At 42.8% G+C, this 17,855-nt stretch overlaps 1 protein-coding gene across 1 annotated transcript in view; it reads left to right on the top strand.

The window, feature by feature from the left end:
- Nucleotides 1-243: 243 nt before the first annotated feature.
- The window catches only part of LOC115116292 (phospholipid-transporting ATPase IC), a 47,978-nt gene continuing 30,366 nt past the window's right edge, over nt 244-17,855 (top strand). Inside the window, exon 1 of the mRNA XM_029644765.2 lies at nt 244-544. The gene's annotated coding sequence lies outside the window, so the exon portion shown is untranslated. The remainder of the gene's footprint in view (nt 545-17,855) is intronic.

The raw sequence follows: 17,855 nt of genomic DNA, 5'->3' as shown, positions 1-17,855 counted from the left end.
ATAGCAAATTAGCTGTAAGAGCATGACATTTACATTTAAATATATTTTTAAAAAAATAGGACAAATTTAAAATAAAACTGTTTATACAGTAATGTAGAAAATGTAATTCTGAGTTGTCTTTACGGAAGCTTTTATTTATGAATATAAAGAAGTTCATGCCACTGGTTTATTACGTTTGATTATGATTTGGATTACACCTTTACCTTTTAGTCACGTGCGTATCAATCAACAGGCTGCTTAGTGGGGTAGGATATATTTAATATCACCCAGACGTGTTGCGAGATGACATAAACACATTGTAATGGTCGTTTGTTTTAATGAAACCGCGGGCGTTTTTGGAGTTTTATTCAAAACGCATTCTTGTCAAACCAGTCTGTCAAGTTTCAGGTAAGGTAGCCATTACGCAGGTGAAAGGAGTGAACAGAAACTAACGTTAGACGACACTGTTGTTTGTGGCGAGGACAGAGCAAACATGGTACAGTAACCAGAAACTAGAAGACCATACTGGGGAGAAATTATAGACATACAAGGAAATAGCCTATTGGTGAGTAGTTTTAAAAAAATGTTTATCTGCCGCCAAATGTATTAATTTTTAAGGATTTTAGACACAGAGAGTCGATCGTAGTAATGTTCACACGTTATCCTTTCCTCCCCTCTGTCATAATCTCAATCTATAATTGAATCAAATCATATGTCGATTTCGTGCAAAGATCCGACATTTCTAATCTAACTCTTCTAACGACTTGATTCAATCCGTGACGTTTAATTTAATCGTTAAAGCGTCATTGAAACTTCAAAGCAATGTTCGGGGAAAATGCGTTCATGTTAAACACTGCATGTCTCGTCTCAATCGGGAATTAGCCTACCTTTACATTTCAAGCGCACTATAACGCTGAATTTAGACTATGGTTTGAATTCAGCCCTAATATATATATATCAGATAGATTTAATATATAATTGGACTTGCAGACCAGTATGAGAATTGCAGACCAGTATGAGAATTGCAGACCAGTATGAGAATTGCAGACCAGTATGAGAATTGCAGACCAGTATGAGAATTGCAGACCAGTATGAGAATTCCAGACGTGTAGATGTTTTTCTGTGTAGTTCTAATATAACTTTTACTTGTTTTCAAACTTTCTGTATTTTACACTTTGATTGTTTGAAAACAAATCATTATAATTCCCTCAATGGGCTATTGAAACCTAGTAGTAGCAGTCTTGATATACTCTCCCTGGAGATTTATGTTGCGTCTCCAACACAATCTTGTATTGCTTCAGGGAGGGGAAGGCTCTCACTCTCTTCGTCTGAGATGGCACACACACATTCCACAGGAGGACTGAGTGGGCTTGATCAATATGCTTGAGTTTAGGCAGTCTTAAACCTTGTTCACACTGCACGCCTTCAGGATGCACTATGCAAAAATCTGTCCGGCATTTCCTGGTTGCTAAAATTCGAATAGTATGCCTAATTTCAGTTTGTGACGAAACGAGCAAATATAATGTAGAGCATCATTGTACCAATTAAACTGCTGTGAAATATATTTTGTTTTTAAGCTGTTTGAAGCTAGTGTACAAAACCGTAAGTTAGACTCAAAAACGTAAGAATTGGAAGCATAGAAATAGAGCACATAGACATGTTCTATCAATTCCTAAACTTGCTTTAAATGAGAATGACAGATCTATAACTCACGTTTCTATGTGAATTTTGTTCGGGAATCCCACCACAAAGTGACATATTGCAGCTTTAATGCTCAAATGTTTCTCAAATCAGTTTTTTTTGAACACGGACTGTCCAAACAGTAAGGGACAATCAGATTTGCGCGTGTGTCCAGACATCAGTAATTTGCCCGACATGGCTACGTTAGTTGTCATAGTAACGACGGTTAGTGTATTTTGTATTAGTGATCACCATTAGCTGCTACCAAGGCAGGATCTACAATAGGCCCAGAATCTACTCTTCCTGGGGTCCAAACACAAACAAACAAATAAATGGTACATACTGTAACATTGAGGCCGATTGGTGGTTCTTGTGCTTTCTATCACTCAGAATTAAAAGGTGACAACAATGCTGTCATGACGGACGTTTCCCCAGTTGGTTTTAATGTTCTAAATCGTACTATAAACTGGGTGGGTCGAACCCTGAATGCTGATTCGCTGAAAGCTGTGGTGTCTCAGACTGTATATAACGGGTATGATAAATCATGTATTTGTACTGCGTTAGTAACCAGTTTATAATAGCAATAAGGCACCTCTGGGGTTTGTGGTATATGGTCAATATACCACAGCTAAGGGCTGTGTCCAGGCACGCCGTACTGTGTCGTGCATAAGAACAGCCTTTAGTCATGGTATATTGGCCATATACCACACCCCCTTGTGCCTTATTGCTTAAGTATAATGACACTTTTAAAGCCTCAAAGGATAAGATGATCCAACTTTCAAAACAAGTCCATTTGGGTTAGTCACGTCAGTCAACTAGGCTAGCGGTTTAGCTAGTACATTCACTCATTTATTTGTAAACAATTAACAAGTCGTTAGCTACCACATGCTAGTGTCAAACTGTCAACATAGTAGCTAGCAAGTGAAACTTGGCCAAATATCAACATATTTGGGCAAATAAATCAGATTTGAGACACATGCTGCATAGCCAGACTGCAGGAAAAAGAACAGATTCTGAAATGAAAAAAAAGAAAAGAATTTGAGTCACTTGCCAATGTGAACAAAGCTGGAGAGAGTGACACACTGATCACTGTGTAGCTCAGTCGTCCCCAGTTCCATTCAGCCGTGGGCTGATTTATTTGTATTTTTGTCCTTGATCGGCTGGTCGAGGGACTTTACATAGTTATAAATAATTTGTTATGATGGTCGGGGGCTTTACATAGTTATAAATCATTTGTTATGATGGTCGGGGGCTTTACATAGGTATAAATCATTTGTTATGATGGTCGGGGGCTTTACATAGTTATAAATCATTTGTTATGATGGTCGGGGGCTTTACATAGGTATAAATCATTTGTTATGATGGTCGGGGGCTTTACATAGTTATAAATCATTTGTTATGATGGTCGGGGGCTTTACATAGTTATAAATCATTTGTTATGATGGTCGGGGGCTTTACATAGGTATAAATCATTTGTTATGATGGTCGGGGGCTTTACATAGTTATAAATAATTTATGATGGTCGGGGGGCTTTACATAGTTATAAATCATTTGTTATGATGGTCGAGGGGCTTTACATAGTTATAAATCATTTGTACACTGCAAAATGACCACAAGAATCCCAAACCGATATAGTTTTTGACAGAATAATTTGAAACCTTTATTACATTGGGATACGATGACATATGCCTCTCTAATTATGCATGGAAATATTTGGGAACAGATATCCAAACTTAAAATAACTTTTTTTTTTTGCCTCAGAGCTTGGGGGGGTGCAAATAAAATAATTTGGGCTGTTTATTGGGGAACCCTGATGTAGCTCAACTGACCTTCGGTCTGCAATGTGTCACTCTCCACCTTGTTCCCCTGTGACTCACGGTCCAGTTTCAGGCATCACCACCCCGTGGGTCTACCACCCCGTGGGTCTACCACCCCGTAGGTCTATGTTCAACACGGATTAGTGTTCCTCTGATAAACAGGGATGACGTTACATGTGATTGATTGACCCGTTGGAACACTGACAGTATAATTTGCTGCCTGAGAGTCGATGCACTTCCTGAATGTGTTCCACATGGGTTGGTTGACTTTGTGAATGCCGCCCCGGCGGTGGCTTTCCCAAACAGGATGTAGGGTTTACGCGGTTGACAGGAATAGGAGCAGACCTGTTTTAAAACACACTCACTGGTTGAAACCCTGATGAAGACGAGGTGACAGAGATGCGTATTTAGGTGTAACTCTGTGTTAACGGCAACCGTATATCCTTCCCTCTTGTCTCACAGGGTCCCTCTTGTCTCACCGTGTCTCACAGGGTCCCTCTTGTCTCACCGGTATCTCACTGTGTCTCACCGCGTCCCTCTTGTCTCACCGCGTCCCTCTTGTCTCACCGCGTCCCTCTTGTCTCACTGTGTCTCACCGTGTCCCTCTTGTCTCACCGTGTCCCTCTTGTCTCACCGTGTCTCACCGTGTCTCACTGTGTCTCACCGCGTCCCTCTTGTCTCACCGTGTCTCACCGCGTCCCTCTTGTCTCACCGCGTCCCTCTTGTCTCACCGCGTCCCTCTTGTCTCACCGTGTCTCACCGCGTCCCTCTTGTCTCACCGCGTCCCTCTTGTCTCACCGCGTCCCTCTTGTCTCACCGCGTCCCTCTTGTCTCACCGCGTCCCTCTTGTCTCACCGTGTCCCTCTTGTCTCACCGTGTCCCTCTTGTCTCACCGTGTCTCACTGTGTCTCACCGTGTCCCTCTTGTCTCACTGTGTCCCTCTTGTCTCACTGTGTCTCACCGTGTCCCTCTTGTCTCACCGTGTCTCACTGTGTCTCACCGTGTCCCTCTTGTCTCACCGTGTCTCACCTTGTCTCACCGCGTCCCTCTTGTCTCACCGCGTCCCTCTTGTCTCACCGCGTCCCTCTTGTCTCACCGTGTCTCTCTTGTCTTCTGATGTCAGTGTACTGACCTCTTCCTCTGCCTATATCCTTTCTGTAATTGATTTTTATAGAGCTCTGGTCAAAAGTAGTGCACTATATAGGGAATAGTGTGCCATTTGGGATATGATGTATGTAAATGGAGTGTCCTCAACCACCTCTCAGTCCTCAGGCAGTGACGTGTAGGAGCTCCTCCTTATGGAAATACATGTTCCTTGCAAAGGGTGACTTTTGAATCTCTGACTTGAAAGGCAAATGTTTGTGAGTTGGTCTCTTTCCTTATTCACTCTGTTTTCCTTATTGGTGTGTTTATACTGCGTTTGTGTTTGTACTGCAGCTGTCAGACTGATACCAAGTTACCTTATATTGTCGTTGTGTTTTATTGTGATCCCCAATTAGCCACTGCGAAGTCAGGTGGATGTCAGGTAGTTGTTGTTGTTGTAGGTATATGATCATCTGCTAGATGGAATCTAGTATGACTTTGCATCAAACTGTAAACATGGCTCATCTATAATTTACATCCTCTTGTTTTGGAATTTCCATTAGAATATCCAAGGTGGCACACGTGCTTGTTCAACTCACTCCCCCCCCCCCCCCCCCCCCCCCCCCGGTCTGAGCCAGACAGTCATTAACTGTTACAGCAGTTAATAATATTAACCTGTAGGGGAGCCTGCTGTGAGTCTCCCAGCAGTGGATGAGCTGATTTGGTGTCAGTTGGGAGGTAGAGAGCGGTGTGTTTCTTATTATGATCAGCCTAGTTAACAGCTGATTTGGGGTCAGTTGGAATGTAGAGAGCGGTGTGTTTCTTATTATGATCAGCCTAGTTAACAGCTGATTTGGGGTCAGTTGGAATGTAGAGAGCAGTGTGTTTCTTATTATGATCAGCCTAGTTAACAGCTGATTTGGGGTCAGTTGGAAGGTAGAGAGCGGTGTGTTTCTTATTATGATCAGCCTAGTTAACAGCTGATTTGGGGTCAGTTGGAAGGTAGAGAGCGGTGTGTTTCTTATTATGATCAGCCTAGTTAACAGCTGATTTGGGGTCAGTTGGAAGGTAGAGAGCGGTGTGTTTCTTATTATGATCAGCCTAGTTAACAGCTGATTTGGGGTCAGTTGGAAGGTAGAGAGCGGTGTGTTTCTTATTATGATCAGCCTAGTTAACAGCTGATTTGGGGTCAGTTGGAAGGTAGAGAGCGGTGTGTTTCTTATTATGATCAGCCTAGTTAACAGCTGATTTGGGGTCAGTTGGAAGGTAGAGAGCGGTGTGTTTCTTATTATGATCAGCCTAGTTAACAGCTGATTTTGTGATCTCCCCCGGCCTCACCACACCCCTCACCACACCCCTCACCACACCCCTCTTCACCTCAGGGGAGCACATTGTCCTTCTCCTAACGGACAATCAGACTGTAATAAATATTGAGATGGGATGGAAAGCCTTAGTGAATTCCTTGTCTCAGGTTACAAGCCAGGCAGTGAGGCAGGCAGGTGTGTGTTTGGTTCCTTTTGAAAGGTGTTCTGAATGCCTGTTGTCCCTCTTTTCTCTCTTCCGTGTTGTTGCTATCGATGGGTTGGTTGTTTAGCAACAAAACCGACTCGTGCCCGACTATGGGCCGAAACAGACCGTGGTTGGCATAGATTGTTGACAACATGTAAACTATATTTAGTCTCCAATGTTTATTGTAAACGTCAATACATTTGCATAATGAGCACTTGTCTCTACAACACAGTGCCTTTGGAATGTATTCAGACCCCTTGACTTTTTACACATTTAGTGACGTTACAACCTTATTCTAAAATGGATGAAATAAAACAATTTCCTCCACAATCTAAACACAATACCCCATAATGACATCACAATACCCCATAATGACATCACAATACCCCATAATGACATCACAATACCCCATAATGACATCACAATACCCCATAATGACAAAGCAAAATCGGTTATTTTTTAAAAACGTATAAAAAATTATTGACCCGTTGCTATGAGACTCTAAATTGAGCTCAGGTGCATCCTGTTAACATTGATCATCCTTGAGATGTTTCTACAACTTGACTGGAGTCCATTGGTGGTAAACTATATTGATTGGACATGATTGGTGGTGCCAGAATAACTACCTATCCCTCAACTTGACCAAGACTAAGGAGATGATTGTGGACAACAGGAAAAGGAGGACCGAGCACGTCCCCCATTCTCATCGACGGGGCTGTAGTGGAGCAGGTTGAGAGCTTCAAGTTCCTTGGTGTCCACATCACCAACAATCTAGAATGGTCCAAACACACCAAGACAGTCGTGAAGAGGGCATGACAAAAGCCTATTCCCGCTCAGGAAACTAAAAAGATTTGGCATGGGTCCTGAGATCCTCAAAAGCTTCTACAGCTGCAACATCGAGAGCATCCTGACCAGGACAAGCTAGTTAAACTAGTAATATCATCGACCATGTGTAGTTAACTAGTGATTATGTTAAGATTGATTGTTTTTTATAAGATAAGTTTAATGCTAGCTAGCAACTTACCGTGGCTCCTTGCTGCACTCGTGTAACAGGTGGTCAGCCTGCCACGCAGTCTCCTTGTGGGATGCAATGTAATCAGCGTACAAAAATGCCAATTACCGATTGTTATGAAAACTTGAAATCGGCCCTAATTAATCGGCCATTCCGATTTAATCGGTCGACCTCTAGTCCAGAATCACAAGTCTCAGACTTATTCCCCATTGAAGCGTGCACATTGTTTTGTCAGCTAACCTACTAAAGGAACCGGTTGCAAAAATCACTGAAGCTGGAGACACTTATCTCCCTCACTAACTTTAAGCACCGGCTGTCAGAGCAGCTCACAGATCACTGCACCTGTACATAGTCCATCTGTAAATAGTCCATCCAACTACCTCATCCCCATATTTATTTTCTTCTCCTTTGCACCCCAGTATCTCTACTTGCACATTCATCCTCTGCACATCTATCACTCCAGTGTTTAATTTGCTAAATTGTAATTATTTCACCACTATGGCCTATTTATTTCCTTACCTCCATAATCTTACTACATTTGCACACACTGTATATAGATTTTTCTATTGTGTTATTGACTGTACATTTGTTTATGTGTAACTCTGTGTTGTTTGTGTCGCACTGCTTTGCTTTATCTTGGCCAGGTCGCTGTTGTAAATGAGAACATGTTCTCTACTGGCCTACCTGGTTAAATAAAGGTGATCTGGTCTACCTGGTTAAATAAAGGTGATCTGGTCTACCTGGTTAAATAAAGGTGATCTGGTCTACCTGGTTAAATAAAGGTGATCTGGTCTACCTGGTTAAATAAAGGTGATCTGGTCTACCTGGTTAAAAGTAAAGGTGAAATAAAAAATTAAAACCTATTAGTTATTACTGCACTGTCGGAACTAGAAGCACAAGCATTTCCCTACACTCACATTAACATCTGCTAACCATGTGTATGTGACCATTAACATCTGCTAACCATGTGACCATTAACATCTGCTAACCATGTGACCATTAACATCTGCTAACCATGTGACCATTAACATCTGCTAACCATGTGACCATTAACATCTGCTAACCATGTGACCATTAACATCTGCTAACCATGTGACCATTAACATCTGCTAACCATGTGTATGTGACCAATAACATCTGCTAACCATGTGTATGTGACCATTAACATCTGCTAACCATGTGACCATTAACATCTGCTAACCATGTGACCATTAACATCTGCTAACCATGTGACCATTAACATCTGCTAACCATGTGACCATTAACATCTGCTAACCATGTGACCAATAACATCTGCTAACCATGTGTATGTGGCCATTAACATCTGCTAACCATGTGTATGTGGCCAGTTTAAAGTGTGATTTTAACCCATCTATGGCAGTGCCTCGGGCCAGACACTAAAACCTGTTGGTCGACTTTTGAGACCGCCAGACCCTGCAACACCTAAAGACAACCTCCAGTGATTTTTCTGTTTGAAAGGTGGTATCCCAAGTATAAATACAGTAAAGTACACCCACCAAAGGCTAAAGAAAATATGTTTTGAGCAAAATAGTGTTCATTTTTAGACACAACTGCAAACTTTCAGGAGTAGGAAATTGGTCTGATGGGAATTTGTGATGTCGTCGGCCAACCCCCTTGCTTGTGGAACAATAGAGGACAGAAGAGGAAAGCCCCGCCCACTTGTGCTATGTCATGACATATGTCATACCTTGACCTTCTATTGAGATGTTCCTTTTGTTTAGTAAATCGGGTGTTAAAAAAAAAAAAACTAGGCAAGTCTGTTAAGAACAAATTCTTATTTTCAATGACGGCCTACCGGGGAACAGTGGGTTTAACTGCCTGTTCAGGGGCAGAACGACAGATTTGTACCTTGTCAGCTCGGGGGTTTGAACTTGAAACCTTCTGGTTACTAGTCCAACGCTCTAACCACTAGGCTACCCTGCCGCCTCTACACTCTAACCACTAGGCTACCCTGCCGCCTCTACACTCTAACCACTAGGCTACCCTGCCGCCTCTACGCTCTAACCACTAGGCTACCCTGCCGCCTCTACGCTCTAACCACTAGTCTACCCTGCCGCCTCTACGCTCTAACCACTAGGCTACCCTGCCGCCTCTACGCTCTAACCACTAGGCTACCCTGCCGCCTCTATGCTCTAACCACTAGGTTACCCTGCCGCCTCTACACTCTAACCACCAGGCTACCCTGCCGCCTCTATGCTCTAACCACTAGGTTACCCTGCCGCCTCTATGCTCTAACCACTAGGTTACCCTGCCGCCTCTACGCTCTAACCACTAGGTTACCCTGCCGCCTCTACGCTCTAACCACTAGGCTACCCTGCCGTTTTGAAGGAGGTGCTAAAGGAGACTGGAGTGCCATTTTCAGTGTAACACCCCATGTGTAGATCAGAGGAGGAGGACGACAGTGACTGTAACTCTGTTGGGCGTCCAGGAATGGATAACATCGTCATGTCATGTTAATCTGGGGACGGTTTCCCAGATACAAATAAAGTGCTGGACTAAAAAAATTAAAAAAAATAGCGATTTCAGCAGAAGATCTTAGTTTTTAATCCAACACTATGGTTTAATCTGTGTCCAGGAAACCACCCCGTAGTTAAAGAAAGGTTCAACAAAAAAACACAAAATAACAGTCCAGTCATTAATCGGTGAATTTCAGGGAATTTGTGTCAGTGAGTCTAGAAGAAGAATGGCTTTCCTCGATCTTGATTGTTCCCATTTGAGCGGAGAAAGGATGGGGCCCTCGAGCTGATTACTAGTATTTAAAATAAAATAAAAAATCTATATTATGCTCATTACATGAGGCCTTTTGATTTGAGGCCTGAGGAAATTGTCTCTTCTGACTAATGTTAAGTCCTGCACTGCATATATTTGCTTGTCCTAAGGTGTGCATATAGACTTTTTAAAGTCTGAGGCAAACAAACTGGATCACAACGCTCATGATGTTATCACACTACTATACACACACAGTCAATTCACCAAGTTAAACACTTGGATGTCACCTTACATTTGTCATGCGTTTATAATGTGATGGACACACCCCTAAAACAGTTGTTCACCTACACGACATCATCCACGTTACAAGGCCTAGGATACGTTGCTCAATTAAAAATAAGAATTTGTTCTTAACTGACTTAACTAGTTAAATAAAGGTTTAAAAAAAAAAAAATGGCTCCTCTCCATAAGCATTCTGGGTTGTTTTTCTATTCAGGAACTTGTTCTCTCTCAAACCACAGGATGGTTGTAGTCTTTATCTGGTGAGGGGAATTGTGCTCTTAGTCAAAATGGACCAGTTTGTGATGATTCTGATCATCATGTTAGTGAATTTTGAACAGATCTGTGTAGTGAATGTTTTTCTAATGGGTTCGTGGGGAAATTATACCCACTTTATTTTTATTTTTTTATTTATTTTTTTACAATTTGAGAGCTGCAAATAATTGTCTCATACGTTTTTTAAATTAGTCTTTGATCTGATCTGGTACACAGCCCTAGTGTGGGGTTAGCCTGTTTGAACTGCTTTTGATAATTACTAAAGGGCCCAAAAAGCTCATCAATCATTAACTCCTTGTCTAGAGGCTAAAAGATATTGGTGCCAAGAAGCTTACAAGCAAACACTGAGTAGCTACAGACCGTTTGACCATTTAAGGACTAACAGAAGACTAGTTATAATCTAACAGGACATTAAGAACTAACAGAAGACTAGTTATAATATAACAGGACATACGAACTAACAGAAGACTAGTTATAATATAACAGGACATTAAGAACTAACTAACAGAAGACTAGTTATAATATAACAGGACATACGAACTAACAGAAGACTAGTTATAATATAACAGGACATTAAGAACTAACTAACAGAAGACTAGTTATAATCTAGCAGGACATTAAGAGCGAACTGGATCCTGGATGCTGATTGGGCGGGTAGTGGTCCAAGCTGTGCTGTGTTGGCCATCACAGATGCACCTGGAGACCTTTTTTAAGTGGAACGTAAACAATAAACTCCTTTAGAACGCACGACACCGTTCTATATCCAGCTAGCTAGCTGCGCCAGAGAACTCAACAGGTCAAGTTTTACGTCACAAGCGGAAAAGTAAACTAAGTCTGTTTGTGAAGATGGAAAAGCAGGGCGACGTGGCCTAGTCAGTGTATGGAGAAGTCTGACGCAGAGCTACACAGCCAGACCCTTCAGAGGAGGTGGGGTACTTGGCCTGGATAGTGGCGAGAAGCATCTGGCCGGACAGGTGGAGGTGTACAGCAGACCAGACAGGTGGTGTACAGCAGACCAGACAGGTGGAGGTGTACAGCAGACCAGACAGGTGGAGGTGTACAGCAGACCAGACAGGTGGAGGTGTACTGCAGACCAGACAGGTGGAGGTGTACTGCAGACCAGACAGGTGGAGGTGTACTGCAGACCAGACAGGTGGAGGTGTACAGCAGACCAGACAGGTGGAGGTGTACAGCAGACCAGACAGGTGGAGGTGTACAGCAGACCAGACAGGTGGAGGTGTACAGCAGACCAGACAGGTGGAGGTGTACAGCAGACCAGACAGGTGGAGTTCTACAGCAGACCAGACAGGTGGAGGTGTACTGCAGACCAGACAGGTGGAGGTGTACAGCAGACCAGACAGGTGGAGGTGTACAGCAGACCAGACAGGTGGAGGTGTACAGCAGACCAGACAGGTGGAGGTGTACAGCAGACCAGACAGGTGGAGGTGTACAGCAGACACTGTAGCCTCCTTGTATGACAGGCAGAGACTGTGGGATAAATGTGTATATTTATCTGCTAAGAATTTCTGAAATTTGCTTTGGTCAACTTGTCGGGTCAGATAGGCCTAGGCTTGCAGCTTCTCTTCAGTCATAAATTGTTGCCCTAGAAGACAAATAAATGATCAAGGCTAATCCATTATATATTTAAGCGATAAGGAACGAGGGGTGTGGCATGTGGCCAATATCTAAGGGCTGATCTAATGCAATACAGTGGCTGGATACAGCCCGTAGCCGTGGTATATTGGCCATATACCACAAACCCCCAAGGTGCCTTACTGCTATTATAAACTGGTTACCAATGTAATTAGAGCAGTAAAAATATATATATTTTTTTGTCATAGCCGTTGTATACAGTCTGATATACTACGGCTGTCAGCCAATCAGCATTTAGGGCTCGTACCACCCAGTTTATAAAAATAAATAGGTACTCCCAAAAATACCCACCTTAAATGATAGCAGGAACTAGTCAATCCTCTAGCTGACATCTGTAAAGATGTTTCTCCTCTAAACTGTGTGGCCTAAATATTCTCCTCTTGCAACAAAAAAAGAAATACCCCATCTGATTTAAAAAGCAGTGAAAACTCAAATTAATTTAATCCTTGATGCATATTTTTCAGATACTGAAATAAATCAAACTTAACCATATTATTCCACTCCTTTTCCAGAGACTAAAATAACATTTGCTGTATCATCGTACTGAAAGAAATACTTAATTCTGCAATTGTATTTAATATTCGGCTATATGTGACATGTTATAGGCCAGTCATGGCCCAGATTTCAGTCACACGAGTCGAAGCTTCCTTGATGCTCTGGGGAACTTCCTGAGTAAACGATCATTTTATTCTCCCCGAAATCTTATTGGAAGATTCCCCTCAAATGGCAGTTGTTTTAATTGAGCTTTCCTCAGGTGTTGCATGTTTCCTCAGTGCTGACTGGACACGTTCACGACATATGTGACATGTTATAGGCCAGTCAGTGTCCAGATTTCAGTTAATATTCCATTTAACCCATCTCAAGTTTTAAAGGTATAATTTCAGTTCTCTCTAAATTCAGCTCTCTCTCTAAATTCAGCTCTCTCTCTCTCAATTCAGCTCTCTCTCTCTCAATTCAGCTCTCTCTCAATTCAGCTCTCTCTCTCTCTCTCTCAATTGAGCTCTCTCGCTCTCAATTGAGCTCTCTCGCTCTCAATTGAGCTCTCTCGCTCTCAATTGAGCTCTCTCGCTCTCAATTGAGCTCTCTCGCTCTCAATTGAGCTCTCGCTCTCAATTGAGCTCTCTCGCTCTCAATTGAGCTCTCTCGCTCTCAATTGAGCTCTCTCGCTCTCAATTGAGCTCTCTCGCTCTCAATTGAGCTCTCTCGCTCTCAATTGAGCTCTCTCGCTCTCAATTGAGCTCTCTCGCTCTCAATTGAGCGCTCTCTCTCATTTCATCTCTCTCAATTGAGCGCTCTCTCTCTATTTCAGCTCTCTCTCTCTCATTTCATCTCTCTCTATTTCAGCTCTCTCTCTCATTTCATCTCTCTCTAATTCAGCTCTCTCTAATTCAGCTCTCTCTCTCATTTCAGCTCTCTCTCTCTCTCTCATTTCAGCTCTCTCTCTCTCATTTCATCTCTCTCTATTTCAGCTCTCTCTCTCATTTCATCTCTCTCTAATTCAGCTCTCTCTAATTCAGCTCTCTCTCTCATTTCAGCTCTCTCTCTCTCTCTCTCATTTCAGCTCTCTCTCTCTCTCTCATTTCAGCTCTCTCTCTCTCTCTCATTTCAGCTCTCTCTCTCATTTCAGCTCTCTCTCTCTCTCTCATTTCAGCTCTCTCTCTCTCTCTCATTTCATCTCTCTCTAATTCAGCTCTCTCTCTCTCTCTCATTTCATCTCTCTCTAATTCAGCTCTCTCTCTCTCTCTCTCATTTCAGCTCTCTCTATTTCAGCTCTCTCTCTCTCTCATTTCAGCTCTCTCTATTTCAGCTCTCTCTATTTCAGCTCTCTCTCTCTCTCATTTCAGCTCTCTCTAATTCAGCTCTCTCTCTCTCTCTCATTTCAGCTCTCTCTAATTCAGCTCTCTCTCTCTCTCTCATTTCAGCTCTCTCTAATTCAGCTCTCTCTCTCTCTCATTTCATCTCTCTCTAATTCAGCTCTCTCTCTCTCTCATTTCATCTCTCTCTAATTCAGCTCTCTCTCTCATTTCAGCTCTCTCTTTCAGCTCTCTCTCTCTCTCTCTCTCTCTCTCATTTCAGCTCTCTCATTTCAGCTCTCTCTATTTCAGCTCTCTCTATTTCAGCTCTCTCTCTCTCTCTCTCATTTCAGCTCGCTCTCTCTATTTCAGCTCTCTCTAATTAAGCTCTCTCTCTCTCATTTCAGCTCTCTCTATTTCAGCTCCCTCTCTCTCTCATTTCATCTCTCTCTATTTCAGCTCTCTCTATTTCAGCTCTCTCTCTCTCTCTCATTTCAGCTCTCTCTATTTCAGCTCTCTCTCTCATTTCAGCTCTCTCTCTCATTTCAGCTCTCTCTCTCATTTCAGCTCTCTCTCTCTCTCTCTCTCTCTCATTTCAGCTCTCTCTCTCATTTCAGCTCTCTCTATTTCAGCTCTCTCTCTCTCTCTCATTTCAGCTCTCTCTAATTCAGCTCTCTCTCTCTCTCTCATTTCAGCTCTCTCTAATTCAGCTCTCTCTCTCTCTCATTTCAGCTCTCTCTAATTCAGCTCTCTCTCTCTCTCTCATTTCAGCTCTCTCTAATTCAGCTCTCTCTCTCTCTCTCATTTCAGCTCTCTCTCTCTCTCTCATTTCAGCTCTCTCTAATTCAGCTCTCTCTCTCTCATTTCAGCTCTCTAATTCAGCTCTCTCTCTCTCATTTCAGCTCTCTCTAATTCAGCTCTCTCTCTCTCATTTCAGCTCTCTCTAATTCAGCTCTCTCCCTCTCTCTCTCTCTCATTTCAGCTCTCTCTATTTCAGCTCTCTCTCTCTCTCTCTCTATTTCAGCTCTCTCTATTTCAGCTCTCTCTCTCTCTCTCTCATTTCAGCTCTCTCTATTTCAGCTCTCTCTCTCTCTCTTCATTTCAGCTCTCTCTCTCTCTCTTCATTTCAGCTCTCTCTCTCTCTCTTCATTTCAGCTCTCTCTCTCTCTCTCTCTTCATTTCAGCTCTCTCTCTCTCTCTCTCTTCATTTCAGCTCTCTCTCTCTCTCTCTTCATTTCATCTCTCTCTCTCTTCATTTCAGCTCTCTCTCTCTCTCTCTTCATTTCAGCTCTCTCTCTCTCTCTTCATTTCAGCTCTCTCTCTCTCTCTCTTCATTTCAGCTCTCTCTCTCTCTTCATTTCAGCTCTCTCTCTCTCTTTCATTTCAGCTCTCTCTCTCTTCATTTCAGCTCTCTCTCTCTCTTCATTTCAGCTCTCTCTCTCTCTCTCTCATTTCAGCTCTCTCTCTCTCTCTCTTCATTTCAGCTCTCTCTCTCTCTCTTCATTTCAGCTCTCTCTCTCTCTCTCTTCATTTCAGCTCTCTCTCTCTCTCTCTTCATTTCAGCTCTCTCTCTCTCTCTCTTCATTTCAGCTCTCTCTCTCTCTCTCTTCATTTCAGCTCTCTCTCTCTCTCTCTTCATTTCAGCTCTCTCTCTCTCTCTCTCTCATTTCAGCTCTCTCTCTCTCTCTCTTCATTTCAGCTCTCTCTCTCTCTCTCTCTTCATTTCAGCTCTCTCTCTCTCTCTCTTCATTTCAGCTCTCTCTCTCTCTCTCTCTCTTCATTTCAGCTCTCTCTCTCTCTCTCTCTTCATTTCAGCTCTCTCTCTCTCTCTCTTCATTTCAGCTCTCTCTCTCTCTCTTCATTTCAGCTCTCTCTCTCTCTCTCTCTTCATTTCAGCTCTCTCTCTCTCTCTCTCTTCATTTCAGCTCTCTCTCTCTCTCTCTCTTCATTTCAGCTCTCTCTCTCTCTCTTCATTTCAGCTCTCTCTCTCTTCATTTCAGCTCTCTCTCTCTCTCTCTCTCTTCATTTCAGCTCTCTCTCTCTCTCTCTCTTCATTTCAGCTCTCTCTATTTCAGCTCTCTCTCTCTCTCATTTCAGCTCTCTCTCTCTCTCATTTCAGCTCTCTCTCTCTCTCATTTCAGCTCTCTCTATTTCATCTCTCATTTGTTGGCAAAGTGAACATGTTATAACACGATGTATTTCCCAATATCACAACATTTCGCAATAAAACAAGTAATTCACTAAAAAGATTCAACGTAGGCAGCATAAATAGAGACATTTGAGTCTTTTCACAATGTCACATATTGAAGTAGGCATGGTTTTAATAAATGACCTCAGTTGATTTGTTCTGAAGATACAGGATAGTTTACATGGCACATTGACACAGTGGGCATACAGTAATAACAGTGTAGAACAATATGAGACATATATGTGATGAAATAGAGGCGTGGTTGTAGAGATGTGCAGAGTCATCTTGTGACCAGAACATGGAGACAATCGATACTTTTTTATTGTCCATTGGTTAGAACGGAAATGTGTTTTTCCTGCTTCTCCCAACACCTTGCAGTGCAGCACCCCCCCTGGGTGGGGAGCAATTGTGAGGGATTAAGTGCCTTGCTCAAGAGCACAATGGCAGGAGATGGTACATGGGAGCCTTCCAGCTGCCAGTTCAGTTCCATACCCATTGTTGTGTTGTCCTGGGCTTGAACCATTGTAGACAAAGCACCACACCCATGCATTTGTCCTGTAGTAGTCTAGCTTAGAGCAGTGTTTCCTGGTCCTGTAGTAGTCTAGTTTAGAGCAGTGTTTCCTGGTCCTGTAGTAGTCTAGTTTAGAGCAGTGTTTCCTTGTCATTGGTCCTGTAGTAGTCTAGCTTAGAGCAGTGTTTCCTGATCCTGGTCCTGTAGTAGTCTAGTTTAGAGCAGTGTTTCCTGATCCTGGTCCTGTAGTAGTCTAGCTTAGAGCAGTGTTTCCTGATCCTGGTCCTGTAGTAGTCTAGTTTAGAGCAGTGTTTCCTGATCCTGGTCCTGTAGTAGTCTAGCTTAGAGCAGTGTTTCCTGATCCTGGTCCTGTAGTAGTCTAGTTTAGAGCAGTGTTTCCTTGTCATTTGTCCTGTAGTAGTCTAGCTTAGAGCAGTGTTTCCTGGTCCTGTAGTAGTCTAGTTTAGAGCAGTGTTTCCTGGTCCTGTAGTAGTCTAGTTTAGAGCAGTGTTTCCTGATCATTGGTCCTGTAGTAGTCTAGCTTAGAGCAGTGTTTCCTGATCCTGGTCCTGTAGTAGTCTAGCTTAGAGCAGTGTTTCCTGGTCCTGTAGTAGTCTAGTTTAGAGCAGTGTTTCCTGGTCCTGGTCCTGTAGTAGTCTATCTTAGAGGAGTGTTTCCTGGTCCTGTAGTAGTCTAGTTTAGAGCAGTGTTTCCTGGTCCTGTAATAGTCTAGCTTAGCAGTGTTTCCTGGTCCTGTAGTAGTCTATCTTAGAGGAGTGTTTCCTGGTCCTGTAGTAGTCTAGCTTAGAGCAGTGTTTCCTGGTCCTGTAGTAGTCTAGCTTAGAGCAGTGTTTCCTGGTCCTGTAGTAGTCTAGCTTAGAGCAGTGTTTCCTGGTCCTGTAGTAGTCTAGTTTAGAGCAGTGTTTCCTGGTCCTGTAGTAGTCTAGTTTAGAGCAGTGTTTCCTGGTCCTGTAGTAGTCTAGGTTAGAGCTGTTTCCTGATCATTGGTCCTGTAGTAGTCTAGTTTAGAGCAGTGTTTCCTGGTCCTGTAGTAGTCTAGTTTAGAGCAGTGTTTCCTGATCATTGGTCCTGTAGTAGTCTAGCTTAGAGCAGTGTTTCCTGGTCCTGTAGTAGTCTAGCTTAGAGCAGTGTTTCCTGGTCATTGGTCCTGTAGTAGTCTAGTTTAGAGCAGTGTTTCCTGATCCTGGTCCTGTAGTAGTCTAGCTTAGAGCAGTGTTTCCTTGTCATTGGTCCTGTAGTAGTCTAGCTTAGAGCAGTGTTTCCTGGTCCTGTAGTAGTCTAGCTTAGAGCAGTGTTTCCTGGTCCTGTAGTAGTCTAGTTTAGA

This window comes from Oncorhynchus nerka, linkage group LG4 (genome assembly GCF_034236695.1).
Source record: "Oncorhynchus nerka isolate Pitt River linkage group LG4, Oner_Uvic_2.0, whole genome shotgun sequence".
NCBI lineage: Eukaryota > Metazoa > Chordata > Actinopteri > Salmoniformes > Salmonidae > Oncorhynchus > Oncorhynchus nerka.
The sequence above is the reverse complement of the archived record's forward strand: the minus strand, read 5'-3'. Positions and strand labels throughout refer to the sequence as shown.